General features: G+C 37.0%; 1 protein-coding gene across 1 annotated transcript in view; it reads left to right on the forward strand.

Moving 5' to 3' along the window:
* Positions 1–10,151: 10,151 nt before the first annotated feature.
* KCNN2 (potassium calcium-activated channel subfamily N member 2) overlaps positions 10,152–15,420 on the forward strand; it is a gene marked incomplete at its 3' end in the record, with an annotated part of 243,353 nt that continues 238,084 nt past the window's right edge. Inside the window, exon 1 of the mRNA XM_019632454.1 lies at positions 10,152–10,237. The remainder of the gene's footprint in view (positions 10,238–15,420) is intronic.

A 15,420-nucleotide genomic window follows, 5' to 3' on the forward strand; every position in this document is an offset into this window, starting at 1 on the left:
TTGTGACTAGCTCCTGCTTTGTAGCATAGCAGAAAGAGCACTGCACGGTGAGGAGACCTATAATAACTGATCCCTGAACATAGAGAGAACCTCATGTTATTCACTTTCTTACCACCTCACAGTGTCAACAGATAAAATAGGTACCCAGTACCTTTTTGGTTGATGAATAAATTGTACCTTGGACAGGTCTTACCTTTCCTAGGACTCACTCTCCTCATTTGTGAAAGGAGAAATTTAAAATAGTGTGTCAGGCAACAGTTTAATGGTTAGCAGAGGGTAAGTGAGGAAGGGGCTGGTAGAAGAGAGTAAAGGGGGTCAAATATATGGTGATGGAAGGAGAAGTGACTCTTGGTGCTGAATGTACAATGCAATATATAGATGATATATTATAGACTTGAGTACTTGAAACCCATATAATTTTACTAGCCAGTGTCACCTCAATAAATTTAATAAAACTTAATAATAAATAAAATAAAGTGATTAAAAAAATAAGGTATATGGGCCGGCCGAGTGGCGTGTTGGTTAAGAGCTGGCTTGGGATGCCAGAGGACCCCAGTTTGGATCCCACATATGACGGCCAGTGACACTGCCCTATACAGCTAAGATGCTGAACAACAGCTCAAGCTGGAGCTGGCCTGCTGTGAGTGGCCAGTGACAGCGTAGGCTGCAGCCCTGCTGCAGTGGGTTGCCATGGGCTACCATGTGTAGCCGCAGCCTCTGTGAGCGGCTGTCCAGAAGCTGGCGACTGATCTGCTTCTCCCAGGAAGAGCGCAATGATGGTGCTAACTTGGGCCAGTGAAGCAACGTCCTCCACAACTAGATTGAAGAACAAAAGGACAGTAAATTGTCTGTTCCCCTTCCCCCAATTCCCCAGCACTGTTCCCATCCCCCAATTCCCCAATTAAAAACTAATAATAATCAGGTATAACTGAGGTAATTCTGTGATTCTCATCATTGCACATGTATTTTCTATGGCCATGAATTTTTGATCAACTTTCTACAGCCAAATTATAATATATGGAATGATCTTTGCAGAAAGACTGTAAATTCTCAGCAAATGTGTGTTGCTTGATTTCCAGCATCTTAAGCATTTTTATTATAAATCTTGTTTGGAAACATACTGCCTCACTCCCTCCCCTTTCTAAAACATTGTGGGAGTTTTTTCTTGTTCTTGAAAGAAAGGCAAACAGAACATTCCTAACACAGTATGACTATCTCAGAATGACTTTTGAGAACATTAAGCCTGCTTATGTTTACCACTTGAGGACAGTTTTAGGAAAGAAAACATTAGACTCTTAACTGATATTCATCTCTCCAATGATACCCAATACGCCAAAGTTACCCAGCGCTGCCATTTACATGCTGAGAGGTGTGTAAGAACAGAATAAGGGCGTCTTATCACAAAGAATCAAAGTGATAGCAAATTCTGTCATCAAACTAAAAGCCCCATCTCAGTCACAAGTGATTTAAATATGCATAAAGCCCAGAAGAGGCTGGTATGTAGGCAGCGTGTGTTGGAACTATTTAAAATTTCCCTATGGGAATTGAAGCACTAGGCTCGTGCTTGCCCTGGAACCAGGCCTTTTTATGTTGCTTACTGAGTCTGTAGAGATTAGCATTATCAATAACACATTGTGGACTCAGAGCATAAAACAAAAATGGGAATAATTCACATTTTGTGAGTAAGATAAGACATACATACTTCTCTCCATCTATGACAGAAAATCAAGCATAGATAAAAATCAGTGCCACTACAAATTCAAGGTTTCTGACTTCATCTGGGTCCTCAAAACTTTCGGACTGTGTTATCTGTGTCAATTGCTTCTTCTAGCTGTTAGGGTAAACTGCCCTTTTCTTAAGTCTCTTTGTCCTTTTCTTTGTCCTTTTCTTAAGTCTCCTTCTGTCCTCATTCTCAGTGGGAGATTTTACCCTCAGCTTCATGGAGAGAATAAAGGCTACTAAGTGATGATTCCCTTAAATCCCAACCTCCCATCCATTCCATGCTGACGTCTTTCACTCCTGTTTAAATGCATGAGGGCGGTGTCCAAGGCCAGATCTGCTGCATGGCTCTGAAGTGTATTGATCACATGGTCCATCTCTGGAACAATAGATCTCATCCCTGGCTGCACATTAGAATAATCTGGCACGCTTTTACAAAATGGATGCTCAGGTCCCACCTCTGGACAATCAAGTTAGAATTTCTGAGGGTGAAGGTCATGTATCAGTACTTTTTAAAATCCCCTAGGTGATTCTATGAGCAGCCAGGCTTACAAACCAGTCCTTACCCTAAAAATTCCACAAGGGCAAGCATCTTCAGTGTGTTAAAACCCGTCCTACTTAACACTCTGCAGAGCCCCTCTACATCAATAACAGTGGTATAATGTTTTTCTTCACATGCCTACCACTATTACTATACCTTACTTGAGTGAATTTTACTCTTCATATAACCAAAGAAAAATATATGTATAATGCTACAGTAATGTTTCAATTAAATTCTAGAGAACCATCCAAATACCCATCAAACAAAATTATAGTTATTGGTGGTGGTGAGACAAGAAGCATAAGATGTGAATAGTTTGTGCTTCAATTATTAGAATTGATATGTTTACTACTTCTCAAGTATATTCTTTACCTGAGAAGTTTCAGCCATTTCTCACTTACAAAACTAGCTGCTCAGTGCTTTGTCCACTGAATGTGAGGGCCCTTTCCTCTGGGAAACCTGTAGTATTTAAGGTGTTGCAGTGATTGGTACGTTAAAGGCTGAATAGAACTTTCATGAACATGCAAAGACTTGAAGTATATTGCTATCATGAGCTCTTCCTACAGAAGTTGCTAGACAGTGGATTTCAGATGACTAAAATGACGAGAGATACCAGTGTAAGAAGATGTAATAAGCATTACATATATATTTACCTGTAGTAGTAAGAATAGATAGTTGTTATAAATATATATATATGTATATATATATATATATATATATATATATATATATATATATATATGGTCTGATTTGCCAATATAGTTCAGTTTATACCTCTTGTCTTGGTCTAATTAATAATAGTCCTCTTTACTCTCAAAACTTTTCTGACTTAGTAAATTATATAAATGTCCTCAAGTTATGGGAGGTAGTAGCATGTATAAAGGCTATGTGGTCTAATAATGCAGATATAATTTATTAATAATGGGGGAAGAATTGGATGAGCTTACAAAAAATAGTGTAAGCCTAATATTGCCTTTGGAGTGTTGCTAGGAGTAAAAGGATATTCCTTTAAATTAGATGCTGGAAGAATGAATGAAGAAGAAGAAAAGGTTGATGACTAATTTTAGACTAGGAAACCAAAATTTATGAATGTTTGGGTCCTCTAGCCCTCAAGGCCATCAGAAGTTCCTTGGTCTTCTCCCTTCCCAACCTCATATATTTCATTCCACATCATTACTGATAAAATTTAGGTGTTACTGTCTCAGTCATTCTTCCTCACTCATTCATATTTCGTGGTTGGGGGACACACGGTAACCATGATTTGTTGTAGATGTCCATTAGCTTTTTGTTTAGTTTATCCTACTTACTCTTTCTTTAGGGATAATTCAGAGAGATTTACAATCTACACAGCAACCCCCAATTTCTTCCCAGAATGCCTCCAGATAACACATCTCTTTCTTGGTTTACTTTTTTATTATTTTTTTCTCATGCAGCATATCCTCCAATAAATGGCCAAGAAAGGGTTTGTGTGAGGTTTTCTGTGTGTGTGTGTGTGTGTGTGTGTGTGTGTGTGTGTGTGTGTTTGTATTACAGTTTGCATTCCTGAAGTGTCTTTATTTAGTCCTCACATTTAGTTGATAGGTTGACTAAGTAGAGCTTTCCTGTTAAACATCCATTTTCTTCAAAATGTTGAAAGCATTTCTTCATTTCTTTTTAGCTCCTAGCATTGTTGAGAAGTTGCCTATTATTATGGCCTTCAATTCATTGTTTGTCATTTGTCTTACCATTGCTGTTGCTCTTGCTTCTCTGAAAGTTTTAAGGACTTTGTCTCTGTTCTCAAATTTTACTATGCTGTGTCTCAGTATAAGGTTTTCTTCAAATATTCTAGGGATTTGACAGGCTCGTTCATTTCATTCTGGGAACTGTACTAGTATTATTTCCTTAATTTTTTTTTTCTTTCAATGATCTGTGTTATTTCTTCCTCAGACACTTATTATTCAAGTGTTGGCTCTTCTAGATTAACCTTTTAATTCTGATTTTCCCCCTATTTTTTCTACAGAGATATCCTTTGCTCTACTCCTAGGGAGCATAAGACTGTCAACCTTCTAGGAGCCAAGTGGGGAAAGAGTTTAGGAACCCCACCATATAAATCTACACTTCCCCTTGATCTCCCTGTTTTCAGCATTATAACCTCTTCTTGTGCATAACCCTGTTTAATGTTGAACTCAGAGGACTCCTGGTTCCATCTTTATAGATTTCCAGTCTTATGACAGAGCAGGGGAGGTGAATTAGTAGCTAACCACTTCCTATACAAACACCTATCCATCTTCTGGTATTCTTCTCACATTTCTCAGTCCTGTTTTCTTGAAGTGTGGGTTGGCTTGCTCTATATTTTTCCCCATTGTCCACTGTCCATTGTTAGCGTTCAGCTTTCTCCAACCAGTTAGCACTTGATCTGCTTGCTGGTTTGTAAGTATTTGTTGGCATTTTTTTATCTGCTTCTTTTTCCCATCAGCACTCTTTGATTTTGTAGTTTGTGCTTTTTATTCCTTTACTGTGTTTTTAGCTGGACATTGGAAGGGGACATGCATTTAATCTCCCATATTTACTTGATAGTTTACTGTGCAGCCACCTTCCATGATAGCCTTCATTATCCCATTATATAGATAAAAAAGGTACAACAACTTGCTTAAGATAGCATAAGTGATAACCTGTGTTGTATAGATTGAACCAGGTTTGAAGTTCTTGCCCTCTATATGAACTGCTACATAAGAAACAGTTCAGGGGCCAGCCGAGTGGTGCGTTAATTGAGAACTGGCTTGGGATGCCAGAGGGCCCCGGTTCAGATCCCACATATGAGGGCCAGTGACGCTGCCCTCTGCAGCTAGGATATTGAACAACAGCTCGACCTGGAGCTAGGCTGCCGTGAGTTGTCGGTGATGGCAGGTGGATTGCCATGGGCTGCCGTGTGTGGCTGGCAGCCAGCGTGAGCAGCCATCCAGAAGCTGGCAAGTGATCTGCCTCGCCCAGGAAGAGTGCAATGATGGTGCCAACTTGGGCCAGTGAAGCAACGTCCTCCACAACTAGACTGAAGAACAAAACGACAGCAACTTGTCTGTTCCCCTTCCCCCAATTCCCCAATAAAAATCTTTAAAAAAAAAGAAAGAAACAGTTCAAATTGATAGCTTCAAGAAAAACATTGAGCCCCAACAACACTAAGTAATATTTATTGAGTGCTCCTCCAGACCCTGTACTGAGTGTTTCACATGCATTATTTAATCTAACTTCATCCTCACAGGAACCGTGTGAGGTATGTCATATTTCTGTCCCCAGTTTACAGATGAGAAAGCTGAGGCATAGAAAGGGCACACAGAAAGTAAGAAAAGGTCCTAAACAAGTAATGTCAGGATCCTAGACCAGAGGTCAGCAGACTTTTCATATAAAGAGGCAGTTAGAAAATATTTTTATCTTTGTGTGTCATATGGTGTTTGTTGCAATTATTCAACTCTTCCATTTAGCGTGAAACAGCCGTAGACACTGTATAAAGAATGTACATGGTTGTGTTCCAGTAAAACTGTTTACGGAAATAGATGATGGGCTGAATTTGGCCTGTGGACCATAGTTTGTCCACCCTCCACCCGTACTTTTAATTTTTTAAACAGTAGAAATAGTGAACAGCTGGTAACAAAGCTGAGTTCTGCTCCAGCCCAAAAGATTTTCATACTCTTGCTACTAGACAAAGACTCAACTGCACAGGCATTTCAGAGCTTTGAAGGGATAGTCAGGTGTAGAAACTTAACTAAAACAAGGAGGAAGTTGACAGAGGTAGGGACAGATACTAGTGGCACACTGCTGAGGAAGAAGGGATGATTCCCCACAATTTCTACAGCTGCTTCCTGTGTTCACCACTGTGTTCATTTGGGTGTTGGTGGCTCCCCATATGGATCACATGCTTGCTTTCAAAGAATGAGTAATGAAAATGGATTAATGGCACCAAGTCAGCAGCTGTCATTTGGACAAGGTAAAGCTACAACCTGGGTGCCTTTCAACCCTCCAACACTTAAAAAAAAAATAAAACTCTCTGGGGGAAAATTTTGAAAGCAACCTCAATGTTAATCAAAAGGAGTAATTTGGTAAAGCCATCGATGCCATCTTTCACATTACAGCCACATGGTTTTCGTAACAAGAGACAGATGATATCATCAGTTCCGAATGAATGAGGCACTATCCCTCACATTATTTATTTGGAACCAACATCAGAGGAAAGCTTCACTTACCACCTCCACATAACCAAATGCTGAAGAGGAGTGGAAAATGTATTGGTTTGGTGACAGAAATATTTTACTTTGTCAAGAGCATAACTTGGATAGACTTAATGAAATATTTTCATTTTTCATAAGGACTTGGTTCACAGTTTGTCTTTGTATTGTGTAGGAAGCCAGCACGATAGCAATCATCTAAGATTTCATTCTTACTACAATATACACTTGTCAGTAAACCAGGATCCTAGGCTTAGGATAGAAACTATAATCTTTTTATCTTCTCTGCCACAGTGAATAAGAACAAAATTTCTAAAGGGTGATTTTAAAGTGGGAAATGTACTTTATATTCAGCTGAGAGAAAGAAGCTAGATAAAGAACAGCAAAGAGAGTTACTTTTTTTCATTTAAAACATATTCCTTATACTCAGTTACACTAAACCCTTTCAGCAGGTTTATGGACAAAAACCCTAAGGCGGGAAGGGATCATGCTGTGTCCAGACATTGAAAATAGTCAAGTAAATCAGATTAGAACCCAAGACACAAAACTGGTATAAATCAGACCTCCCTATGCATTCTCTCCTTGAACTGCTCTCTATGTACATCAAATTTTCCAGTATTTCTGCACCGATCAGGTTCCTGGATACCCCGCCTCCAGTAAGAGACAAGATGGGAAGAATCGATTGTTATCTCATCACCAACTGAAAGTCACTTGTAGCCTTCACATTGTTGGAAAACTATATCGATAAACAATTTTACAAGTTCTTTCTGCACCTTTATGTTAGAAAGTGGATATAAATTTGCCCTGGAACATTTCTGTTTGGGCCAAAAAATTTCAGCAGTTTTTAGTGCCTAGAATAAGACTAAGAAATAAATAAGTTTTAGGGTTCCACCACCAAGACTTGGAAGCATTTTTATTAACGAGCCTGATAGCCAAACTGTATTCAGGGACAAATGTAGCATTTTTTTATTGAGGTATAATTGACATATAACACTAGTTTAAGGTATACAACATAATGATTCAATATTAGTTCTTTTTAACTCTAAAGAAGAGCTATTTTATTGAAAAGAACATTAAGTTTGGTCTGCTGAATTTACTTCAACTGGGATTCTATTCACTGGCTATGGATTTCAAATGTTCTTGATTTACTGACTCACTTTTTTATAACCAACAACTTTCTATTTCTCTCTTCAGTCTGACATTACTGTACTAAGAGAAATTTTGGGTTGTCGGAAAAGTCATGACACATTTTTGCAATGAAAAACATAGAAAAAATACGTCATGACTTTCCCAACAACCCAATAGTTTGAAATTCCAACAAAGTGAGAAAAAAAATGAAAACCAGAATGTAACTTATTTTCTCAATTTTGGCCTGAGAAAGAAGACTGTACTTACATATGATATTTGGGTTGGACTAACCTAGAAAAAAGTCGACTATTAACACAGGGCTCTGTATTCAATGACAGTTATGTATGTTAAATTAATTTATACCAGTGTTAAACACTTTGGGGGAAACTTAGGTTGGTGTCCTTGAAATGTGATTTCAGTGTCCCTGAAGTCAGTGTATATGGACTTCCTAGGACAGAGCATCTGAAAGCGTAGTCTTAGGACCATGCGAATCAGAGTCATCTGAGGTCCTCATGTAAAAGATAAATTCCTGAGCTTTGTTCCAGATATTTTAAAACAAAATCACTGAGATGGTATCAATAGATGCAGAAAAAACATTTGATAAAATCCAACACTCATTTGTAATAAAGCTCTCAGTAAACTAGAAATAGAACCTCCATCAACTTGACAAATAAGGGCTTCAAAAATCTGCAAGCTAACATCATACTTAATGGTGAGAAACTGAAATCTATTAAAATCAAGAACAAGAAAAGGATGTCTCCTGACAACCCTATAAGCTGGTGAGGATGTAAAATGAGGAAGTCGCATTCATTGCTTGTAGGAATGCAAAATATTACAGTTGTTTTGGAAGATAGTTAACCTTGCAAACCAAACCCATAAAATATTTTTAAGCACCTCCTGGTTTAGCAAATAATACATTAGAAATGTATATTTAAGACTTCTAATTAAAATCCTATTGTTAATTGATGATTGACCACCTCCAACATCCCCCCCCGACATAACAATGCTGAACAAAATATTTTAAAATATATATTTAAAGTATCTAGACACTATACCACTATGGCAGTGAGCAAAAGGAAAGAGAAAAGTTTTGCTCAAGAAGGGGAACACAAAACCCTCATGAAAGATGGCCAGTAAACTCAGTAAGTGGGTAAACTATCATTTGAAGAAATACAAATACTAAAGCAATCTCTCAAAACAGATTTTTAAAATAAGTATTTTTGAAACCCTCAGAGGACAAGGAATAAGTATCATTGATAGAACAAGAAAAAGAAATCATGAAATACAAACAGATAAATGTGACTACAGAAAAGGAAAAACAAAAAGAACCAGTTAGAAATTGTGGAATTGAAAACTATGGTTATTTTTTTCAATTAACAGATTGATATATTAATAATTAAAAATATTATTAATAAATTGGAAGATCGAGAACAAAACACTGAGTTTAAATAAGAAATAAAGCTAAAGTTAGACCCAGGACTAACTTTTTTTTTTTTTTTTAGCATTGCTATTTTGTTTTTTAAGATTTTTACTGGGGAATTGGGGGGATGGGAACAGTGCTGGGGAATTGGGGGAAGGGGAACAGACAAGTTGCTGTCGTTTTGTTCTTCAGTCTAGTTGTGGAGGACGTTGCTTCACTGGCCCAAGTTGGCACCATCATTGTGCTCTTCCCAGGCAAGGCACATCAGTCGCCGGCTTCTGGACCGTCGCTCACAGTGGCTGCTGGCCGCTCACGCTGGCTGCTGGCTACACACGGTAGCCCATGGCAACCCACTGCAACAGGGGCTGCAGCCATGGCCAGCGACTCACAGCAGCCCAGCTCCAGGTTGAGCTGTTGTTCAGCATCTTAGCTGTAGAGGACAGTGTCACTGGCCCTCATATGTGGGATCTAAACCGGGGCCCTCTGGCGTCCCAAGCCAGTTCTTAACCATCGTGCCACTCGGCCAGCCCCAGGACTAACATTTTAATAGTTCTGACATGTCTAATATGTATTCTATAAAATATATATATATAAAAAAGGCTAGATTTGAAGAAATGAGAGTATCTTCTAAATTGAAGAAAGACACAGATCCTCAAACAGATAATGACCAAAGGGGTGAATATGAGAAGTAAAAATTAAATCCTGTATATGATATAGCGACACCACCATCTTATATGACACTTTTATGTGTAAAAGAAAACAGTACCCTCTGACAGATGCTGTTCTTTTATTTAATGACTTGAGTGAGTGACTCTTGGCCTAGTTTTCAGCCCCCACTTACTCCCTTAGCCATATTCCTTTGTACAGGGCAAGAATTACAGAACTGTACATGGTGTGGCCCTAGGTGAAAATTAAACAATCTAATTAGGAATTGTTTTATAGATTTCTCAAAGTAGCAACAGTTACATTGACTGAATTTTTTTCCTCCTAGTATTAGTACATGCTAGAAGACAATAGAAAAAAAAGCTTTAAAAGCTGAGGCAAAAATAATCTTAACCTGAGGGTTTATACAGGTCTATATTATTGTTCAAGAATTAAGTATAAAGAAAGTTTTGGATAGTCTAATAGAATTTACTTCTTACAGATTCTTGCTGAGAAAACTACAAAAGGATGGACTCCAGCAAGAGGAAAAGTGAATCCAAGGAATGGAGTGGGATATAAGCAATAGCGGTGAGTAAAAATAGTAATAAAATATGTGCACTTAATTCAAATGTAAAACATAGTGATCATTGAAAAAATTGTTAAAGTTAGGTCAGTTGAATTTACTTTAATTGGACTTTCCTTTCTGCAAATAGTTTAAATTATTTCCATTGTAAGAATGTACTCTTTTTCAACTATTAACTGCCTGTTTCTCTCATTATCTGACCATCACTGTACTAAGAAGAAACAAACAGTTGGAATTTGAATAACATAAGAAAAAAACAGAAAGTAATTTTTTGTTTGTCATTGTAATCCCTGGGAGGTCTTACCTTGTGATTAAAAAAGAAACTACCATGTAAAAGATGCTCAACAAATATTTCTTGAGTGAATAAATATATTCTTAATTAAATTTTAAGAATAATTTCTGATGAGAGAGCATTTTGATGGGTTATATATATCAGTGCATAGAATCATATCCTTGGCTTATTTTTACCAGAACACAGTGATAAAAATTAAGCTGTAATTAAAAACATTTTACAATGTCTACATTTTATGAACTGATGACATGCTTCAAAGAATAATTTTGGGGGAGGAAGTTTTCTGTGGAATTTTTAGGTCCTTGAATAAATTAATCTTAGATTAAAAAATTACTCTGTTTTATTTGGACAACAACAAAAAAATGGTTCTTGGTTGGAAAGAAGGAACATTTTTAAAGATAAATTCTTAATGATGTTTTCTTTCAGGATATGTCACTCAGTTATTTTTATATGGAACAGATTGTCATAAGTTTTTTACCTTCACTTGCAATTTCTGGGTTGAGTCTGCATTGCTACCCTAGTGTTTATTTAGGGCAATCTCAGTGATGACCTGGGAGCTCCAACCTTGGGATAAAATCATCATTTGGGCAGAATAACTGTTATTCTTGTACACTTTTTTCCACATCCATCTCTCCAGTCAGTAGTTGGGTACGTTTAGGGTAATGGCACTAATAGTTAAGGTCCTTCTGCTAATTTTCTGATTACCTGAGAAAGGCATTGCTTTTGTCAATAGTCTCATGGCTGCCGAGTATGAGTAAGACATTAATGTGAAAAGCCAGACTTTTCATGAAGCAGCTGGTCCTCGTCTCAAAAAACCAAGTACTTACTTGGTACCTCCTGTCTTGTATATGTTGTGTTGTTGTTTTATCTGGACTTTTTTGTTATTAACACTGGTGATGTGGCAACCTCCTGAGAGTGAGATGTCACAGACAATATATATTTGGACTCAACTATTTAATCAATTAGGGGAGCAAGATGAAAGTCAGGACTCGTGATCCATATTGAGGCCTCTTTTGCTTCCATGGCTTTTATATTTCTGTCCACTAACAGCCAGGTAGCATCCACTGATTTTCTACAAAAATAAAATGTAAGTCTAGTAAATATCTAAACATTTTTGCTCCCTTTTGCTACGTATTTAAAAGAAAATATGTGTAAGTTGGGTCAAGAGTTAAAGAAATTTAAATACTCTGGGGGAAGTCATACTTCAGTTGACAGTATCCATTGTTTGACATTAACATTTTCTCTGGCTTGGATAGACAAGGAACTCATGATTAGTTTACTGAAATGAAAAGATTTCCAAAGACAGACAGTGAGGATTCTGGTGCTTTAGGGCTTCAGAAAAACTTGTGTGGAGAAAAATTTAATGGAAATGCTTTATTTACCCTTTCAAAACCATCTTGAACTAAAATATTTTGAAATTATGAGAGGAGACTCGTGTGCATGTTCCTTTAACTGTATTTCAAATGTTTCAGTAAAATATAGCAACAGTATGTAATATTTTGCAGATGTAATATAAGTAGTAATAGTCATTTTGACAGTAAGACAGAATTCGCATTGGGCACTTGAAGACAGCCATGATAGGTATAGAAGGGTACTATTCAGAGCCCACTTAAGAGATAGAAACCACAGCAATTTTAATGGAATTTAATATAAAGAGTTTTCAGCCAGGAATTGGATATCTGAAAAAGGGGACAATAAGGTTTCACAGAACATCCCTAGGGAATAAGTGAATACATGGAAGAGGTTAGGATTATTAAAATTTAGAAGCTTGGATGAGGGACTCACAGAGCTTGGACTCAGACTTCCGAGGAGGGGGTGTTGCTGAGCTGTGTAAGTGCCTCAAGAATGCCACAGAGGTGCTGCATGGGACTGGGAACTAAACCTTTGAGGAGGGGGCACCAGTTGGCTAAAACTAGGTCTTGTTAGGGACCATAGCGATGTTGGTTTTGTCTGTGTTGGGGAAAAAAAATATAACTGGAATTAACTGTACGACTGGAACAACGAGCCACTGACAGGGTACATCTTTGTTGGGTGATGCTGAAAATAACAAGAATCAAAACAGAAGCAGAAAGTAACCTAGAAGGAAAGTACCTGCATTCTCTCCTCTTGTCTACTCTGTCTAGTGCCACTTGTTGTCAAAGCCTAATAGTGATCCAGCTAATGAAAGAGAACTGTTTTTGCAGAGTCCCTGCCTCAGAATCACAAAACGTGAAGAATAGAGCAGTGGGTTGGAAGCTAGGAGGTGATAATTTAATAATGAGCACAGGAAAAAAACATAACAAAATAAAACTGTTTTGGCTTACTTGCCTTCTATAGGATTATTTCATGAGGAATATGTTCAATATTTCTGGCTTTCATATTCTAGGTAAAAGTAACCATTTTTCAGAAAATCATTTTCTTGCTGAATTAATTTAACGGAGCGTGAAAAAGAAAGTAGTTGGATAAAGATGGTTGGCTGAACAAATGCCTGTGCTTCCCCAAATCTCTTAAAATAGCTGAAAAGGTACTTTTTAAAATAACCTTAATTATGTTATAAAACAACAATTTATGACAGAAAGCAAGCAGATAAGGAGAAGGGGATGCAGATGAATTTGATTCATGCAGAACAATGCTCTAGAAAAAAGCACAGCACAAAAAAAAAAAAAAAAAAAAAAAAAAAAAAAAGAACGCAGATGAGGGGATGAGTCCCAGGGTGCTGCAACCTCAGAGTCAATGACTGCAATGAGCAGCTGAAGCTTCTGGAACATTGGGATCAGTAATTTCTTTCTGAGGAGGATAACCAGTCAGTCACCCTTTTTTTCTCCAATAGGGCTTAGCAGTGGGCAGTAGCAGTTTATTGTCACAATAAAGTGATGAGTGTATGTAGGCTGTAAGGCCAGAGAGGTGGTCCATTGTGTGGCTAGTGACCTACAGGAAGGGCATGGAGCCAGGGAGCAGAAGACGAGCTATACACTTACCTATAAAACATGCACTGCTCCTTTCCACAAGCACCTGAGGGAGCCATCCAAGAAGGGATCACGCATCTCAAAGAGTCAAATGTTGACTCTGGAATACAAAGATGGCCAGACAACCAAGAACTACATGAGGAAATGTATCACTATGAAAGAGAGTCAATAAATTCACCAAATAAATGACTTTACACCTGAAAATTTAGTTATTTGGATAAACAAAAATAGTTATTCTAATTGATATTAAAGAGATAACATAACATCTATTTTAAAATGCCATTATTGGAAGAAAAATAAATAGCTTAGTAATTATAAATTGTTGATCACTTTAAAATAACCTTAATTACGAAATAATAATTCATAGGGTCGGCCGAGTGGCTCAGTTGGTTAAGACCGTGCTCAAGAGTTTGAGCTCTGAGCAACAGCGGTTTAATGCCCGGCCCGAGCTGAGCTGCCAACAGGTAGCAGGATGGCTCAGCTAAAAAAAAAAAAAAAAAAAAAAATCTGAAATAATAATTTATGACAGAAAGAAAGCAGAGAGGAAAAAAAGAAAGCAGATGATATTGATTCATGTAGAACAACATGAATCAACAACAATAACTTATACCAATTTAAATACCTGGGTAGAAATTTCAATATCTCATTAGCTAGCTTAATGGCAGAGTAGACAGAGCTAAAGAATGAATTAACAAGTCAAGGGTTTCTTCAGTATAGAGAACAAAAAAAACCCCAGAAATTAAAAATAGCTACTCTAGAAAATGATTAGACAATGTATGTTATTGGGAAGATGGTTCCATAATGTGCAATATACCTTCTTCTAAGCATTCCAAGCACATAGAACAGAGAGGGTGGAATGGAAGAAATAACCAAGGAAATTATTATAAAACATTTTTTAAGTGAAGTACAACACTAATTCAAAGGACCACCAGGTGGCCAGTGGATTAAATAATAAAAGACACATGTCTCTGGCTTTTGTGTTCACTGTTATATCCCTAACATATAAAACTACACTTGGCACATAGTAGGTGCCCAATGAATATTTTTTAAATTAATGAATGAAGCTAAACATAAAATGGTAAATTTTGAGAATACCAAGGATGAAGAAAAACATCCCAAATGTCTACAAAGAAAAAAAGACAGAAGTGAGAATTAGATTCGCGTTAGACTGAACAATAAAAGATACTCAGTGGGGCAAAATTTCAAATTCTGAGGGAAATTGAATTTGAACCTAATATCTTATAGCCAGCTACATAATCATTGAAGTGTGAGTATAAAATAAAATATTAACAAATACACTAAGACTCAGAAATATCATCTACAGACCCTCTGTAGAAGTGATTAAGCTTGTGCTCTGTGAAAAAAAATATGAATAGAAGAAGGACGTAGACTGGTGATCAAATAAACCAATAAAGTATGTAGTGAAGTCCATGTAATTATACTTCATTAAAAAATATGACAATCTGAAACTAAAATCCCCAAATATCTCACCAGAAGAAATAGTGGGTCAGGAGATGGGGAAGGGATCAGTGGGGATTACATGGTAGGAGGAAGAAAAATTTTTTTCTATTTTCTTTAGTAGGTGAATATACAAATACATTTAATGTTTTGAAAAATATGTCTTAATATAAGGGAAACCAGGAAAAAAATGTTCTTAAAATACAGAGTATATAAGAATCTTTTAGCATGTTTGATTTTTTAAAATGTTGGATCAAATGATATGAGTTTTCCCTTAAATTTTTTTTTTCAGTTACAGTTGACATTCAAGTGTACAGCATAGGGGCTGGACAGTTACATAACTTACAAATTGATGCCCCTGATAATTCTAGGTACCATCCTATCTGGCACCATATATAGTTATTATCATGTTGTTGACTATATTCTCTATGCTATACTTTTCATCCCCATGACTATTTTGTAATTGCCTATTTGTACTTCTTAATCCCTTTAC

Source organism: Hipposideros armiger, unplaced genomic scaffold (genome assembly GCF_001890085.2).
Source record: "Hipposideros armiger isolate ML-2016 unplaced genomic scaffold, ASM189008v1 scaffold_1145, whole genome shotgun sequence".
Classification (NCBI taxonomy): Eukaryota; Metazoa; Chordata; class Mammalia; order Chiroptera; family Hipposideridae; genus Hipposideros; species Hipposideros armiger.